The 18637-nt window shown below is 44.8% G+C and overlaps 1 long non-coding RNA gene across 1 annotated transcript; it reads left to right on the top strand.

The window, feature by feature from the left end:
* The first annotated feature begins 4247 nt into the window (after nt 1-4247).
* On the top strand, nt 4248-6368 carry LOC125551325. Its single transcript, XR_007302435.1, has 2 exons — nt 4248-5008; nt 5433-6368. It is a non-coding gene; the product is annotated as an uncharacterized LOC125551325 (long non-coding RNA).
* Nucleotides 6369-18637: the final 12269 nt, after the last annotated feature.

Below are 18637 nucleotides of genomic sequence, written 5' to 3'. Positions count from 1 at the left end.
CGCTAACATCAATGAGCAAAAATTGACAAGGTTTTCCAATTCCAATATATTAAACTAATGTCAACTTTGACAAGCTTTTTCCATTCAAAATATATAATGCCTATGATTGTGGAACGGGCAGGGTTTGTCATCAGTTTTTCATCTGATAGTCCTGTGGCTCAAGGTGACGATGAATGATTAGAGAACCATTCGATGTATTGTGCATGATAAAGTATTATGGAGGACACGAACCATCTGAGCATTTTGTGCAGTTCCACTAAAATCAAGCTGAGCATCCCTGTGGATTTCATATTTATATGCTGGCAGAAAACAAAGACACATCAGCACACACATGAATATTGGCCCCAATGTCAACCCACCAATCAGTGGACTAACAAACCTGGAAGTACGGTAAACAGATTACCATACCCAGATGCCCAATCATTGTTTCTTAGAGTAACATTGATAGACTTGGAGTCCTGTCCTAGCTTCTTGGTACTTGCTTGGGCAATTGTTTGCCCAGTGTTCCTCCGAACCACAAGTAAAGCAGCCATATCTCTTTTTGTCTTTCTTCTTACCCTTCTTAATGGCCGACGTTGGCAGCACCATTCAAAAATATCCGGTGGCTCAAGGTGACGACGAATGATTAGAGAACCATTCGATGTATTGTGCATGATGAAGTATTATGGAAGACACAAACCATCTGGACATTTTGTGCAGTTCCACTAAAATCAAGCTGAGCATCCCTGTGGATATCGTATTTATATGCTGCAAGAAAACAAAGACACAGCAACACACACATGAATATTGGCCCCAGTGTCAACCCACCAATCGGTGGACTAACAAACTGAAAGTACGGTAAACAGATTACCATACCCAGATGCCCCATCATTGTTGCTTAGAATGACATTGAAAGATTTGTAGTCCTGTCCTAGCTTCCTGTACTTGTTCGGGCACTTTTTGCCCAGTGCACTCCACGTGTTGTAGAGTTTCCTATGCTCTCTGCAGACTAGTCATGTCACCAGCGTCTACTAATACTCTGTAAAGCTTCTCAATCATTCCTTGTGTAATGTAGCACAAATAGTGACTGCTTCTTTCTGCAAAGTGGTAAGACCAACTGGACCCACTAATGCAGCAGTTTGCCTTAGACACATTGGCTCCTTTTGTGCAGTTCAACTAAAATCAAAGTTGGAATAAAACCGAGATTTAATTTTGATATCCCTGTAAGCAACAATAGGTATAAGGGAAACAACTACTGAGAAATAATGGTTGATGACTTGTACTCCCAGAAGAAAAACATCTACTGATCTACCTTATCTTAATGGGAAACAAAGAAGGAGAGTAGCAATTCTCAATTAGTGTGATTCATTTATATTAACTGAGACATTATCTTAACAATGCCTTGTGTCAACATGCATAAAGATCGACAAAGCAGAAAAGTATCATTCCTAAAACAATGCGATTGATTCATTTTAACAGAGACATTATCTTAACAATACCTTGGTTAAACATGTAGAAAGAACTACAAAGTAGGATATTACCATTTGTAAAACACTGTAACTGATATCTAATAACAGAGACATTATCTGAACAATACATTTCTTAAACATGTACTCCGGCCGACCCCTAACAGAAATGGTACTCCCGCCGATCCCTAACAAGTGTTGCAGTTTTGAACTAAGATTCAGTAGTTAATTCTGAGGAAAGTAGGTACTGACCTTTCAAGACCAAGATTTGAAACAACTCCTGAGGAAGATCTAAAAGAGATCTGAACACATATATGGAAATCCGGTATCATTTTGTGCAGTTCCACCAAAATTAAGCGAAGAAAAATGTCGCAATAGCAACAAGTTGAATAGATATCCCTGTTTTAACAGAGGCAAAAAAGGAATCAATTACTGTCCAATAAAGGAGGATGAAACACGCGGCCACAAAAATGGTAATCCCACCAATCCCTAACAAGTGTTGCAGTTTTGAAATAAGATTCATTAGTTACTTCTGAGAGTGGCATTGCTTAATTTTACCAGTGGCATTAGATTAACAAAAAGTATAAACAGTTTCACGGGAGAGTGGGCGCAACAACAACATGTGCTTCCATCTACTTATAAAAGGGGTGATGCAGAGTTTGTTGTAACAAAGCAACAAGCATAATGTCTGGGTTGGTCCCATTTTTGTTCACTAATTAGTGGGAAAAGACAGCAATACAATAGCTTCAATTCAACATTTATTTAAAACAGTACCAATACAAGTAGCACAACATCTCAAAACACACTGCACGATCATGTGGATGAAGGCAAGTACCAACCTGTCATGATGCACACAATATCACATAAGAATCTGCCAACACGAATAGGAAATCTAATCTCGTTTTGTGCAGTTGCACTGAAATCAAGTAAAGTCGCCGGTGTGACATTTAAGTTTGCTACAGCAACAAGTTGAATAGATAACCCTGATTTAACAGAGGCAAAAAAGGAAACAATTAGAGCCAATAAAGGAGGATGAAACATGCGGGCACAAAAAGAAGCATCTACCTTATCTTGATGGAAAACAAAGTATAGGACAATAGCATTTCTAAAACGGTTGCATTGACTCATATTAACAGAGAAATTCTCTTAAAATAATTCAATAGTTAATTCTGAGAGTGGCATTGCTTAATTTTACCATCAGCATTAGATTAACAAAAAGCATAAACAGTTCCAGGGGCGAGTGGGCGCAACAACACCATGTGCTTCCATCTAATTACAAAGGGGGTGATGCAGAGTTTGTTGTAACAAAGCAACAAGCATCATGTCTGGGTTGGTCCCATTTTTGTTCACTAATTAATGGGAAAAGACAGCAATACAATAACTTCAATTCAACATTTATTTAAAACAGTACCAATACAAGTAGCACAACATCTCAAAACACACTGCACGATCATGTGGATGAAGGCAAGTACCAACATGTCATGATGCATACAATATCACGTAAGAATCTGCCAACACGAATAGGAAATCTAATCTCGTTTTGTGCAGTTGCACTGAAATCAAGTAAAGTCGCCGGTGTGACATTTAAGTTTGCTACAGTAACAAGTTGAATAGATAACCCTGATTTAACAGAGGCAAAAAAGGAAACAATTAGAGCCAATAAAGGAGGATGAAACATGCGGGCACAAAAAGAAGCATCTACCTTATCTTGATGGAAAACAAAGTATAGGACAATAGCATTTCTAAAACGGTTGCATTGACTCATATTAACAGAGAAATTCTCTTAAAATAATTCAATAGTTAATTCTGAGAGTGGCATTGCTTAATTTTACCATCAGCATTAGATTAACAAAAAGCATAAACAGTTCCAGGGGCGAGTGGGCGCAACAACACCATCTGCTTCCATCTAATTACAAAGGGGGTGATGCAGAGTTTGTTGTAACAAAGCAACAAACATCATGTCTGGGTTGGTACCATTTTTGTTCACTACTTAATGCGAAAAGAGAGCAATACAATAGCTTCAATTCAACATTTATTTAAAATAGCACTACAAGTAGCACAACATCTCAAAACACACTGCACGATCATGTGGATGGGACATGGGACATGCCAGCACCATGTGCGTCCACACATATAAATGGGTGATGCAGAGTATGTAGCCAAGCAACATATCTGCGTTGGTCCCATATTTGTTCTCTTTGAAACTTTTTCTATGTGAGGGCAGCAAATCTAGTCCTGCACAAACTATCCGACCCCCCAGTTTCTTTCCCTTTTTAACAAAGAGTTCGGTTCCTTACAGATGTGTGTACTGGGTTACCCCCTTTTTCCTTTTTCGACCAACAAAGCGGCTGGATAGCTAGTCTATACTACTTTCCTTCCCTCTTTTCCTCATTGAACCACGTCCTAGATTCATACTCCACCCAACCGCACCACGTCCTAGAATCGAAAAAGATCTGCATGCAGCTAGACCAATGACGGTTTCAAAGAAACTTATACCTTAGGGTCGTCGGGATGTGGGAAGGCGTGCGGCGGGAGGTCGGATCTGCCCATACTACGTACGACAGCGAGGAAGAAGGGGTCGGTGGCCCTCCCACGCAGGCGCTGGGTAAAAGAGAAAAGCGCAGCCGGCAGTGGATGGCCTCCCTCGCCGAAGGCGATAGAGTGAACGCTGCACCTCCTCCCCTTCCCGGTGCGACGGGATCCGGACGCCTCCTTCGCCAACTGTGAGGGGGGGGGGTGAGAGAGACAGAGACCACAACACAGTCTTGTTTAGATCTGGTGAAGATGGTGAGAGACTGTGAATATAACAAACCCTAGCAAAGGAACGCTGAGCCTCCAACGTATATATATATATATATATATATATATAGGATGGGTCTATTATGATAACACCCTTAAGACTCTTATTCTGATAACAAAAACCTTATTCTGCTAACACTGCTTCCGGACCGAACCTCCTCCCAGCGGCGCTCGGTCAACCCCCACCCCGGGGCAACAACTCCCCACACCACCCCGCAGTGCCCGCCCGCCCACTCCCTCTCCTACTCCAGATCTCGCTCCCACGTCCTGGTCGGCGATCGATCCGGCCCTCCCTTGGGCGCGCGCCTCCAGCCTCCTACCCCAGCGCTGCCCCCCTCCCACCGCTTTTTCCTTCTTCCTGGTGCGCGGAGGTCGCCCCCACCCGCTCCGGCCAAACCTCCCTCGACCCTGCCGCCGGGCGCTGCTCCCGCCACCTCCACGGCCTCGCCCTGCCCCACGCCTAGAGAGCAGGCGGGCTTCCCTCTTCCTCCTCTCAGGTGAGACCTCCCCCAGATGTGACGGCGCGACCCGTGCTCCTCCTCGAGCTCAGGCCGGCTAACGGCGTTGGCCAAAAGCTCCCTGGTCCCGGATCCACACCACCCCGACCGGGATCCGGTGGAGGACGGTCATGTGGAGGCGATGGTCGCTGGCTCCCCCATGGCAGGCATCTGCTCTGCTCCGTCCCCACTCCCCACGTTGATGAGCACCACGACGGCGAGATCTTGCCGAGTCCTCCCCTCCTACGTGACACGCCACCATCCCCGGTATAGGCTTCGGCCAACAGCTCCCCTCTCTCCACCTCTCCTCCTCCAGTCCCCAAGACTAGGACGACGGCCACCCAACGAAGCGCGCGGGTCTGCTGCCTCCGTCCAAGGCGATGACGGCCACACAGCGAGGCGCGAGCCCACCCGGAGTCCACCGCCAAGCGTGTAGTTTGGTGCTCCTCTTATGTGTGTTTAATCGGAGCACGGGATCCACCACCGCGGTGATTGTTACAATTTTGTTGCCATTTTTTGTAGTTCCTTGTGATGTAATTTGGACAGCGAGCTTCCCTCCACCGACGCATCCATGCAGTATGACACGCGCGTGTGTGCAGTCCGCGACGTTTGGGTCACCGGTGGCCGTCGTGCAGTCCGCAACGACGCCAGGCGCAACGCTCACCCGGTGTTTTGTGCTTTGTTCATGCAGTGAAGGTGTGCTTTTCGACTCGCCCCGAGCTCCTCCCGTGCAGCTCGGAGACGCTCACCATGTGGTTCGGAGCTCGTGTTCGTGCAGTCCGGCGAGCGCCATCTCTTCGCCTGTGCTTTGTCGACCATGGCCGTGCAACTCGCAGACGCTCGCCATGCGGTTCGGAGCTCGTGCTCGTGCAGTCGGGAAAGCACCATCTCTTTCCCTGCAGTTCGTCGACCATGCCCATGCGACTCAGAGATGCTCGCCTTGCGGTTCAGGGCTGGAGTGCGTGCAGTCTGGCGAGTGTCCGTGCATGTGCAGTCCGGCGAGCGTCCGTGCACACCAGCACCTCTGCCACAACATTCAGACGAGATTCCCTGGTTTGGAAAATGCAAACTTTTCGATTATAAGATCAATTAGGTCCCTTATTTATTTGGTCCGGTGTTCTCTTGCGGTTGAGTTTACCTTTTTTTAGATGAAAAGATGAACATCAAAGTACAGAAAAAGTGCACTGTAGTTTCTTGCGGTTCTCTTTACTTAATTTTTCAGGTGGAAAACACATCAAAGTACAGAAAAAAGTGCGCTGCAGCCCGTTGTTCTCTTGTGGTTCAGTTAACTTTTTTTCAGGTGAAAAAAGATGAACATTGGAAAAAAATGCAGTTTGCTTGTCTCTTTCGGATGTCCATTCCTTCCGCTCTCCTAGTGTTCCTAAAGAAATTATCTGTTTAGATTTGCAGTACAGTGCATAGTGCAAAGGAGCTCCCTTTGTAAAATGTTTGCAGTACAGAGGAGCTCTCGTTGTAAAAGGATTGCAGTACAATGCATATCACAGAGGAGTTTACTTTGTAAAAAATTGTACGAGTTCACTTTTTGTTATTTTTGAAGGAAATGTTTTTGCATATTTGTATGGACATAATTTATAATTTGTTAAAGAAGGATCAGATCATTGAGAAACCCTTGGTGGTGCCCTTTACAAATTGATGTGGTTACTTGCCCTTGTTCTCTACGGTCTCGCTCATAAAAATAAGTGAGAGAAAACAACAAAAATAATCATGCAGTTCACTTGGTCGTCTAGTGCGGTGTGGTTTTCAATCTAAAGCAATGTGGTCGATCGTATGATATTGTTCATCTCGTAAATGCTGAAAAATGTTATGGAAACAACAAAAAAGTAGTGCCATTCACTTCTTGATAGTGTTGTGGTTCATTTACACCCGATGTTTGAATAAAAAAAACCATGCAGTTCTCTTACCCGTCTGATGCAGTGTGATTTTTCATCCGATGCAGTGCGGTTTTCAGTCGGAAGTACCCACGTCGATTTGGGTGTCGCGAAAAAATAGTGTCCGCATTTCGATAAATTTAAAACTACTCTCAAAACCGTAAGGAATTAGAGAGAGTGTTCTACATGAAAAAGTTGCGTCTCGTCGATATCTTTCCAACGGCATATCATTTGAATCATTTCGACAATCGATTTGTAAAAATTTCGCGAAAAACGACCGCTGCCTCTCGTCGTCCGCCGCACGATTTTCAAAATTGACATAAACGGTAAGGAATTTCAAAATCATTTCTACATATGAAAGTTGTGCCTTGTCCATAGCTTTCCAACGACGTATTACACGCCTCATTTCGACAAACGGCTCAAAAACTAGAGCGAAAACAGTACCGAAAATTGCAAAATTTTCAAAAAAATAGAATTCCGCGATTTAGTAAATTTGAAAACTGCTCTTAAACCGTAACGAATTAGAGAAAACAATAGTTATGAAAAAGATGCGCCTCGATGATATCAATCCAACGGTTTATCATTTGCCTCATTCCGACGAGCGGTTTAGGAAAAACGCGAAAAAACGCTCGCTGTCACTCTTTGTGGGACGCACTGTTTTTGAAACTGCTCTTAAACCGCGGGGAATCTCGAAAAGTGTTCAACCTAGCGAAGTTGCGCCTAATCCGTAGCTTTCCAACGGTATATTACACGCCTCGTTCCAATAACGGTTAAAAAATTAGAGTGAAAACAGTACCGAAAAAACACTACACGCAGTTTTTTCCGACGCGAAGTTCACTAGTCTCTGTAATGCAGTGCTCTTGCTAAAGAAAGTGCAGTGCCCTCGCGTTGAGCATGCAGTGCGGAAGTGTTATCAGAATAACTATTCTGATAATATTATCAGAATAGACGGGTTGTATATACATTGTAGTACGGATTGAGCTCTGGTGCCTTAACTGCACCTGCTTTTGGCTATATGACAGGTGAGCTGGGGAGTAGTGTTGTTACTTTGTTTTACAAGATTAACAATGACATCTCAATTGTCAATAAGAATTATGGAAAGTACACCAATAAACGGACACGACCTCTCACTAGCGCCGACATTGAAGCGGCGCGCCAGCCGAGGGAGCATCGCCCGTGCCGCTTCCTGGTGCACGCGACTGCTTCGCATTCAAAGGTCGCAATAGCCGGCCACAACATGCATGCAAAAAGTTCTTAGGATTCCGTGCTACAGCTAGCTGTCCTCCCCCAACTCGTCAATCTCTTCCAGTAGTACTAGTACTCCATGGTGTGATCCATCGACAATCAGGCGGGAAAGTTATCGTATACTAGGTTTGTGATGAGTGGCATGCCGAGCGACTGTGAGCGATTGAGCCGTGGAGGAGGGTGAGACACGAACGCGACAGACGTGATTTAAACGTTGGTTTTGCTCGATGGCGCGATCCAACGAAACGAAACTTTGGTTTCTCTCCGTTTCCATTTTTTCTCCGGAAAAACGGAAACTTCCCTCTCCATTTTCATTCCTACTCCAAGGTTGCCCCGTTACAACATTCCATCAAATACAAAGGAAAACTAACACGCATGCTGATGTATCTCAATGATTCACAGATCATAGCCAATATTTACTTCACAACTAAAGACACAAGTTGTGAGAGCGTGTACGAAAGAAAAACTACTGATGGGGTCACTACGACTTAAACCCTAAACCCTAAACAGGATTTAATTTCCTAGCCAGGAAGAAACTGTCGAAGGAAAGGCGGCTGGCACCCTCAGATCATACGATGCTTTTGTGCAGTTCTACTAAAATCGAGCTGAGCATCCCTGATGGCAAAGATATTGAAGAAGTGTGATTAGAATAATAGTACTAGCACTAGTTCATGAGACATAAACTCACAAGTAGAAGCCTGTAGAAGTAGAGAAAGATCGACATGGAGATGAAGCTACGTGGGGAGCTGCGGCAGTGGAGCAAGCCGGCTCCAAAAGGAAGATGGACTACCTGGGACGTCGAGCTGTAGCTAGAAGGGCGGTTGGGACACGGCATCGGCCCATACCGCGGTGACCCCCGATTGGGATGCACTGACTGTGGATTTTCTCCCTGGTCGATGTCGACCGCGTCTACGCAGAACATTGTTCCCTTTCCCCAGCTGCGGGATCAGGCCGGATATGTGACCAGCGGAGTGGCCACCGTCGTTCTATGCTTGTGAAGAGAGCAATCCATGAAAGCAGGCTTGTAGCTTAGGCTCCTACTAGTGTATATATAGTGGTTTTCTTTTTCTCTCCATATCAACCATTTTATATTGTGTACGTGCATTGAAGAGTGAAATGATCGTTGCTTCTTCCGAATAACTTACTGTGTGATTTGACTGCTCCTTTAGTGGCCCCTACACGTACTCCCCCTATGTGTATGCAACAGTCACACGTACACATGGATGCAAAAACGCGCGCGATGCCCTAATGCATGCATGTCCGAGCACACGACGGAACACACATGGTCACGCTCAAGTGCTCAACCTACACATGCATGCACACACATACTCAGCCAGGGTGAGCTAGTGACTGTATAAACACCGGAAAATGTATATATTTGGCGCAATGAGCGTATTATGAAGTCCACTGATCGTATTTTTATAAATATACAATGACAGACAGTGTATTTATCTCGTTTGAAATTAAGCCATATTAACCGGAGAGGAGGCAATATGGACTAGCATTACTTTGATGTGTCCCATCAACTTGCCGAACGAGGAGAAGCTTGCAGGACGGGAGAAGCTTGTGCGCGGTGGCTCGTAGGACAAGGAGAAACTTTTGACTAATGCAAGCTCTCCCACGCTCAGGCGGTGGACGTGCAACAGTTAATTCGGTGTCAGATTGCCAGAAGCATACACTATACTAGTACTATTATTGTTCGACTTCCCGAAGAGGCGAACAACCAAGCGCAAAGTTTACTAGTACTAGTACTACTACTATAGTCTATAGAGGTATGTACTATACTAGTACTAGGAACCGTATGGAGGAGCGTCTACACTCTTATTATATTTTTAAAATGTGATAAAGCAATCTTCAACACATTTGGTTCTCTTCGAGGGTTCTCGCATGTGATAATGGAAGTTGATTGCATGGAACAGTCGCCACAATTCTCGTTTAATTCTGGCTCATATCCTGTTACAAATAGGAGCGCTCAGTAATATTTCCTCTTTTTTGTTATTAGCATGTAAACAGGTCAGCAAACCTTGCGACGCATCTTTGTGCGAACCGTGCTTGCTGCACTTTGAATGTGGCCGAGAGCTGGCTTGATGAAACACCTCGCTTCCTACTTCTTTTTTTGCGGGGTACCTTGCTTCCTAGTGCCCAGTGTCTTGGCTGATCGTCCTAAGAATGCTTATATATAAATAAAGCTCTCTCATTTACCCGCAAAAAGATTAAGCCATATTAACCAGAAAGGAGGGAGTATGGACTAGCACTAGTTTTTGGTGTGTCCCGTCAACTCACAGAATGAGGAGAAGCTTGCAGGACAAGGTGAAGCTCGCTTACGCCTTTTGACTAATGCAACCTACCCTCGCCCAGGCGGTGGACATGGGTCATTTCATTCGGTGTCAGATTGCCAAAGGTATACACTGTAGTACCGAACATGCGGAGTACCATCATTGTTCGACTTCACGAAGACGCGAAGAGCCAAGCGCAAGGTTTAGTAGTACGAGTAGTACTACTACTAGAACCGCATGGTGGATCGTCTGTACTCTTATTTTTTAATCTCTGATAAAGTACACATTTATTCTGGAGAAGGGCAGAAAACGGCAGCCCAACATGTAATGATGATATCGATCAACCATGCTCGAATATATCTTGGCCTCCGTGCGAGCCCGTCTGTGTGTTCTCGCTCCTCATCTCTCTCAAGGAATGGCGGGTTGGCCATTTTGCCGTCAATTGAGATCGGTTTGCTCACATTTCGGTCCCACATGTCAGTGATATGCCAAGAGGAGGTGCGTTGACCGACTGGCCATACGCATACTTGGTTTTGCACCTTCATACTACTCCTCCCTGCATCACAGTTTATAGGGCGCGCTTCATTATGATGCATTTTTCTCAATGCATTTCCACCACTAGAGAGACTGTAGACGCGTTTGGTTTAATGCTCAATTAATTAGGGCGTGGTAACAGCAATCAAGTCCACAATTTTCTCTGGATGTACTACAGAGTGGAGTAAGTGCATGCATGTGTGTACCCGGGGTGGAAGCACTTCATGCATGTGTGTACGCATTATTTCCTCTAGTAATAGACGTCGTGCTATAACTACCAATGCTATTTTTCAGGCCGATCGCTAGTCGCCTTGGTCCCAGAGATTTTTTTCTTTTTCTGAAGCGCGCTCTATAAACAGTGACGGATGGAGTAGTATGAGCGGATTCAAAGAAGAGCGTATTGATGGTTGCTTCTTCCGAGCAGCTTACAGTGGGAAAGGTGGGGCTTATGATTTGACTACTCATTACTCACTATTAATGCGGCACAACGACTGGGCTGAGTCTCCCGTGCGGTTGTGTACTATCCCCTCAGTTCTTAAATATACTCCCGAGTATTTGTCTTTCTAGAGATTTCAATGAGTGACTACTCAAATATTTGTCTTTTTAGAGATTCAAATGGACTACTACATACATATGTATATAGACATATTTTAGAGTGTAGATTCACTCATTTTGCTCCGTATGTAGTCACTTGTTGAAATCTCTAGAAAGACAGATATTTAGGAACGGAGGGAGTACACATAAGAAGCAAAATGAGTGAATCTACACTCTAAAATATGCCCATTTGAAATTTGTAAAAGACAAATATTTAGGAACGAAGGAGTATAATTTTGTGCATGGCACATGGACCCGGATGCCGAAGAGGCTTCTGGCAATGCTATCAAGCTTCGAGCATTTGTTTACATAATTGATGTACTATACAAATAATTTTCCATCGACATGAAATTGTACAATGGTGTGAGCTTTCAGCTTTTGTTTCGTGTGTCTTGCCATCGACGCTCATTCGGAAACAGTAAAAAACTAACTTCCTTGCTAATGCATCTCAATTATTAGCAGATCAGAGCTAATATTTAGATCACAACTGAAGACAAAGTTGTGAGAAGGTGTTGAATTAAAATTGATCCATGCTTTCATTGGCAGCAACGTCCCCCCAGCTCTGTCTAAATCAACAAGGCATGTTGGGAAAAAAGTAGCTGTCTGCAGCATGCAACATTCCGATCATTTTGTGCAGTTCCACTAAAAAAGAGCTGAGCGTGCCTGTTCCAAAGATATTAAGTATGATTACGATAATAGAGGACGGCTGATGAAACAATAAACACACAAATAGAAGCCGGTCACCTTTGCAGTCTCTCTTAAGACTAACTAGTTGGAGAAGATTAGGCTCGGAGTTGGAGGAGGATAGAGCAAAACCAATATCCCTTTGTGCAGTCGCACTGAAATGTAGAGACGTTGTCCGTGTAACATTTTAGTACAACTGCACAAAACACTCTTAAGAAAAAAGTGATTTATGCAGTTCACCAAAAGGTCGCAATAGCAACGAGGTGAAATGGATAGCCCTGTTTGCAAAAAAGAGGTAGAAAGGAAACAATTAATGGCCAATAACAGTTGATGACACATGCGGTGACAAAAAAGAAGCATATTCCTTGTCCTAAGGGAAGATAACAACATGGTTGTGTTTGTCTAAAACGGTGTGAGGACGAGATTGCAATATGGAAAGTACGCCAGACGAGCTATGTTTTGGGCAAAGAACTATGGAAGATCCACATGCAGCGACGTGGGAAGATGGGCAGTGGAGCAAGGCCGGAGGGGATACCTGGAGGTCGTCGGGATGTAACTAGGTGAGCGGCGGTGGGCGGAATCTGCCCATACTGCGGCAGCGAGCAGGTGGCGTAGGCCCTACCACGCTATAGCTTGGTCAGAGAGAATGGCGTGTACCGCAAATTGGGACGTGCTGCCTCGGCGCCGTCGAACAGAGAAATTATGCATGTCCTCCCTTTCCGCCGGCAGATGGGATGCGGCCGGATCAGTGATCAACGGTGTGTGTGAGAGAGAGAGGCCAGCGCAGCCTTGTGTGAGATACTCTGAAGAGAGAGAAACCAGGCAGGCAGGCTCCATGGTATATAGTGGAGCGGACTACCTTTTTCTCCATAAAAATTGTTTTATATTCTGTGTACGTGCCATTGAGCGATATAACTTTATTTAAAAATAACGCGCCAACACATCAAGTCGAACTTTGTTTCGTGCACGTGTGGTACAAGACCTCCGTAGGTAAACAACCACTACAAGCATTCAAATTAGCACGTGGGCTGCCACTTCATACGGAAATGAGCTCCACCATGTACCCGCGCGGGTGTGGCTGGGCACGAAGCGTGAGTACGTGCACGGTGCACCTATTCTCTTCTTGTATACGTACACCACCTACGTGGGGTTGTGTGAGAGAGATACAAACGTGGAGAGATATAATGTGTGGGTTCCTGAGAGTTTTTTTTTGGGGGGGGTCAATCAAAAAATGTAACATATGCAATGTGTGTGAAATAGAGTCCTGGATATATCATATATATAGAGGGGGCAATCCACGAGAAGAGAGTGGAGGTATCATCGGCTTGAGGTGTCCATAGAATCGAAGAGAGGGATGATGTGTGTGTGTGCACGCGCGCGATCAATAAAGAGTGCCATCGAATTTGTGTGTGCCCACGTCAAAGATATAGAGTGGCTGGCCTACTGGAACGTGAGAGGGGACATGTGCAATTTGTCTCTATGGCATGGATACCTACCTACAGCGCTCGACTATCGGTGTGTGGTGGGGGGAGGCCTAATTAACTATAGAGGTACAATGGCTGGTATATGTGTGGAGGAGGAGAGAGGCCTACCTCATGTATTAAGGGTGATCGATCTACCTCATGTATTAAGGGAGATCGATCGGCATCCATGCATATGTGTAGGAGAGGAATAAGGTTGGGAGAGAGACAGAGCTAGAGTGTTGGAGGGGGTGGTAGTGGAGTTGCTTCTAACAAATGGTGGGATAGGCTATCTAGACAACCAGAGGGCATGCTTGCAATATCAATAAGAGAGGGGATGGCTGCCTGTCTGTGCACGTGCGTGTGAGAGATGGGTCAGGAGGCATGCACGAATGATGAGGGGGGACGATATGGCTGTGGTAAGCAGACGTAACTACATAGGAAGTTCAATTGTCCTTTGTCAGAGAAAGGAGAGACATAACTTGTGAGGTACGTCGATCGATGGGGTGGGGAATAGTTAAAGTTGACCTAGGTATATGTTGGGAGATCGATTGGTATACATGCATGTGTGTGTTAGAAGCAAATGAGGCACGGGGAGAAGGATAGAGAGAGAGGGATGCATCTAGGAGGTGGTGCGAGAGTCATACTATATCGAGGGGGAAGGAGTGTGCGAGTACAAGATCGATGAAAAGAGTGGTGGGAGTGAGCCATGGACGGTGATAAGAGAAGAGGGGAAGCTTGTGTTTGTGCTAGGCACACTTGGCTAGAGAGGCATATCGATCAATGTGTGATGTAAAGAAGGAGCTGGGCCTACACACACCGTGGGTGAACGACCTAAAGTGAAAAGATGAATTTGCACGATGGAGCTAGAGAATGCTGAGGGAGGGTGAGAGGGATGCGGGCGTGTGCATGCACGAGAGAAAGTTAGTGCTAGCTACAAAGATAAGATGATTGTGTGGGTGTAAAAGACGAATAGAGATCATACCTCATTATAAAAAGCGAATTCAGATATTTGAAGAATTTATCATAGTGTTTTAAACCGACGCATGTGTGAATATATATAATGGTGATACACATGGTGTGGTTATGAACATGTTATACTACATATAATATATTTTATCTCTACTCTTATAAAAACGGAGTTGTTGATGATGGTGTGCCTGCCATCCTGCAATATAGGCCGTCCTATTTATATCTGACGGATAGGAAGGAAACTATGGCAATTTTGAAAAAAGATACCCACACCCCTCTCCATATTTGCAAATTAGGCCTCCCCTTGATCATGTTGATATTCTATGGAACGCATGGGCACCTTGCTAGTACTACATATAATATATAGAACATTGATCATAATTTGGGCTAATGTGTGGCTTTTGCAGCTCAGGTCTAAACACTTGTCATAATATAGGGGGTGGGGCACTATACTATGTGTGAAAAACATGGTGTACGTATGGAACCTGGTTTAGATTATGAACATATAGTTAGTACATCAAATGTACTATTATTTGGAATCAACATCAAGTGTATTCAAAAAATAGAATTCGAGTTCATGTAGTACACATAGTTTATATCTATCTCTATAGTAATCATGTGGTGTGTTATTAAGGTAATACACGAATGATGGTTGAAGTTGGCAACAATCATGATTGTAGATTCTTATTGAAATAGAGAAACGAATTCAAATTCAGTTCAAATTGCAATGGTAGTATAGACATTTGGAATGCACTAAAATGTTGGTATGAGTAGGTTACATGCATCATACAGCAAGCGGAAAAAATTAATTGGACATAACATGGATTCATACTCCCCCTTCTTCCATCTATATAGGGCGTAATGCGTTTTTAAGATCGCCTTTGACTATTGACAAGATTAATAGTACATGACATGCACAATGTGAAAATTATATCATTGAAAGAACCTTTCACAGACGAATTTAACGGTGTGCTTTGTGCAAGTTGCATGTCATATATTATTACTCTAATATTTGGTCAAAGTTAGTATCAAAAAGCGCATTAGGCCCTATATAGATGGAAGGAGGGAGTAGCTTTGAATAGCATTTTTATAGTAAAACGGGGCAAGACTCTCTCTTTGTGTGGTGTGAATAGTTTATTTTTTTTGTTTTCTTTTTGGTGGAGGGATGTGTGAATTGATTTGGTATGTACAAGTACAATATTACACGTTAGGCTTGTCCCTAAAATTCAACCCGCGCCTTGTTATATTCCGAAAATTCAGATATTGTGCTCCCAAAACCGGCGCCTTCACAATCCATGCCTTGCCATCCCGAAATTACAACGCGTGCGAAAACTCCCTCCAGCTGCCAAATCCCGACACGCGAAACCCCCCTTCTAACCCTGAGCCGAAAGGGCCGCTAGTTCAAATCGGTGGGGGTACTTTTGTAACACACCCTACATTTTGGACAAGCGCGTACCTAAGTCATGGTTCACCCCCTCCCATCGCCTCCTTTTTGCCATTCGAAATCCTAGGCCGCCATAACCTCTCTGCTCCAGCCGCGAAACCCCACACTCCTCCGTCCGCCACCTCACCGCTGCCTAGCCGGAGCCTCTTCCCCGACGACGTCGTCCACCGCAACAACTCGACGTCCCTCGTCCACCTCCCCAGATGAGGATCCGTCGTCCATCTAGTCGTCCCGCCGGTTCAGCCGCCCCGTCCTCCACCTCCAAGGAGCTGCTCCGACGATCGCCTCGTCTATTGCGGCTGCTCCATCCCCATAGCACCGCCTTAACCTGCTCCACCGGAACCGCAGCATCCTCACCGACTCCTCGGGCGAAGCCGAGGCCTACTCGGTGCCACCAAAGAGGTTGTACACTCATCGCATCGCACCTTCTCCTTAACTCGACCTCCTGGTGCCGACGGTACTCCATCCCGCACCCCCATGGAGAGCCTACCTTGAAGCCGGCGCCGCGGGCGACATCTCCATGGCGGCCCTCCCCCAGTGCGAGGCCCCTTCAGCGGCGGCTTCCATTCCAGCCGGATCTGCTGCTGCTGCTCTGGCTCTCGCTCGATCGCTCGCTCGCCTAGTTGCTGCTGCTCCGGCTCTCGCTCGCACTGCTGTTGCTGCTCTCCCCCTCACTTGTGCTGCTGCTCTGCTCCGATTTAGCTACACTTCAGTCGACTGAATCGACTTTTCGGTCAGTTAATTTTCAGGGGGGGCTCGCCGGAGTTAAGGAAGAACCAGCCGCAGCGGGGATGGGGGCTCGCCAGAGAAGTACCCCACTATCTATCTTAGGGTTCAGGGTGGGGGCTGGCCGGGGCGGCGACGGACCGGCGGTGGGGAGTTGTTTCGGGGTGGCGAGGCGGCACTGGGGCCCGCGGTTCGGCCGGTGGTGGCTGGCGGCTCAGGGGGGTGCAGGTTGAAGATGAACTGCATGCCCTCCCTAAACTACATGTCAAGTGCCTCTCTGCTACCATTGCGTTCAGTTTCGATAGTAACATTCAAATTCCATAGTAAATTTTAGTTTTGACAGTTAAGTTCGGAGTCAACAGTTTTTACTTCATCTGTTGTAGTCAGGTGGTTTCTGATGATGTAAATTTTACATCTATTTTACATCATCTATTGGAGATGCTATTAGAATCCCACTTGATATTGACGATGTCTGTCTTGTGCTGCTTCAGCCTTGACGTCCTTTTCACCTCTTGGACTCCAAGTTAGGTCCAAATTAATGTTCAGACTTTAGTTCTAAATTATTTGTGGGGCACATATCGAGGAAGCAATGAATAGTATCTCTGTCTAATATGTGGTTCTCCTAGGGTATGCCTATGTTGTTCATCTTGGGTGAGAAACAAATAGTAAAGCAATCATCATCTGTCTTTTTATTAAATTAAAGCAATCATCAGCCTGCTATCATTATTTTTGGATCCATCCACTGGTTCTTACCATCACTCTAAATTTATGCATGCTCTCCTTACATAATCTCACCATATTTTTTTCGTATGCATGTCAGATATTGTACACAGTCATGCTGAACATGTAGAGAAAAAGAGAAGAGTTTTGCGCGGCAATACAATGTCATGCAGACATCGCTCCATGATGGGTTCAATGGCAAACCCTCTCCACCCCTCTCCAGATTGTAATCCAGAGGAAGATATCTGTTCTGAGGCGGATTCAGACGCCGCTGACCACTCCTATTTACCCCCAAGGTGTTTGCTCTACCTTGGCATGATGATGTTAGTCATATCATGCATATGTTGCCTTGTAGTGCCTACTTTTGACATCATATATGTCATCTCCTTAGTTTAGACATGTTCTGTAATGCCACCTGTTTTGTTTCCATATCATATATGGGAATTATGTAGTCTCATGTCTTTTAGCCAGCCATAATATATGTGATATGTGCAATGCCATCCTGTTTAACCAGGCATCATATATTTGAATGATATCTTGCCCATCCTTTTCTTCATTACATTTCCATTGATCGACAATGTTTAAACATTAAACTACTCTTCCTCTGAACCAGCCATTTGGGTGGGAGATTGAAAAATCTGGAGTAAAAACAAGGCCTTCAGAGCAGACAGTGCTACCTATCAAAGCAAATCTCTTGTTGGGTCCCGATAGCTCATTAGAGATGGATTTAGAGATAGATGACCAGTCCTATTCCCCCACCGAGGTGTATGCTATAACTTGGAATAGTTGTACTGCTCATATCATGCATATGGTGTCTTGCATTAGAGAGTTTAGACATCATATACACAATATTCAACACCATGTTCTTAGTTCAGACATCATATCGAATGCCCTCTGTTTAGCATATAAATCACATATGTGAATTAAATAATGCGATCCTGATTACTTAGATAACATGTAGGTGAATTATGTCATGCGATCCTGGTTAGTTATTCATCATATCTTTGAATTATGTTATGCTATGCTGTCCAGTTTAGATAGACATCATCTTAGTTAAACAATATACATGTCAACTATTTCATGCCCTCTTTTACCACACTATCTATTGCATCTGTCTCTCATACAATATCTGTACATTCTACTATGTTTCATATTTATCAGCCATTTGAATTGGAGCGGGTGATGCCAGTATCTAGCGGACTAAAAACATGGTCTTCAAATAAAACAGTGTTACCTCTTGGTGGAGATAGCACCCCGGTTGTACATGCACGAGAACCAGCCCTACCACACATAACCCAAACTCTCGCAGATTGTACCCCTACTGCGATGGACAGAGAACCAACTTCACCCAA

Source organism: Triticum urartu, chromosome 4 (genome assembly GCF_003073215.2).
Source record: "Triticum urartu cultivar G1812 chromosome 4, Tu2.1, whole genome shotgun sequence".
Taxonomy (NCBI): domain Eukaryota; kingdom Viridiplantae; phylum Streptophyta; class Magnoliopsida; order Poales; family Poaceae; genus Triticum; species Triticum urartu.
The sequence above is the reverse complement of the archived record's forward strand: the minus strand, read 5'-3'. Positions and strand labels throughout refer to the sequence as shown.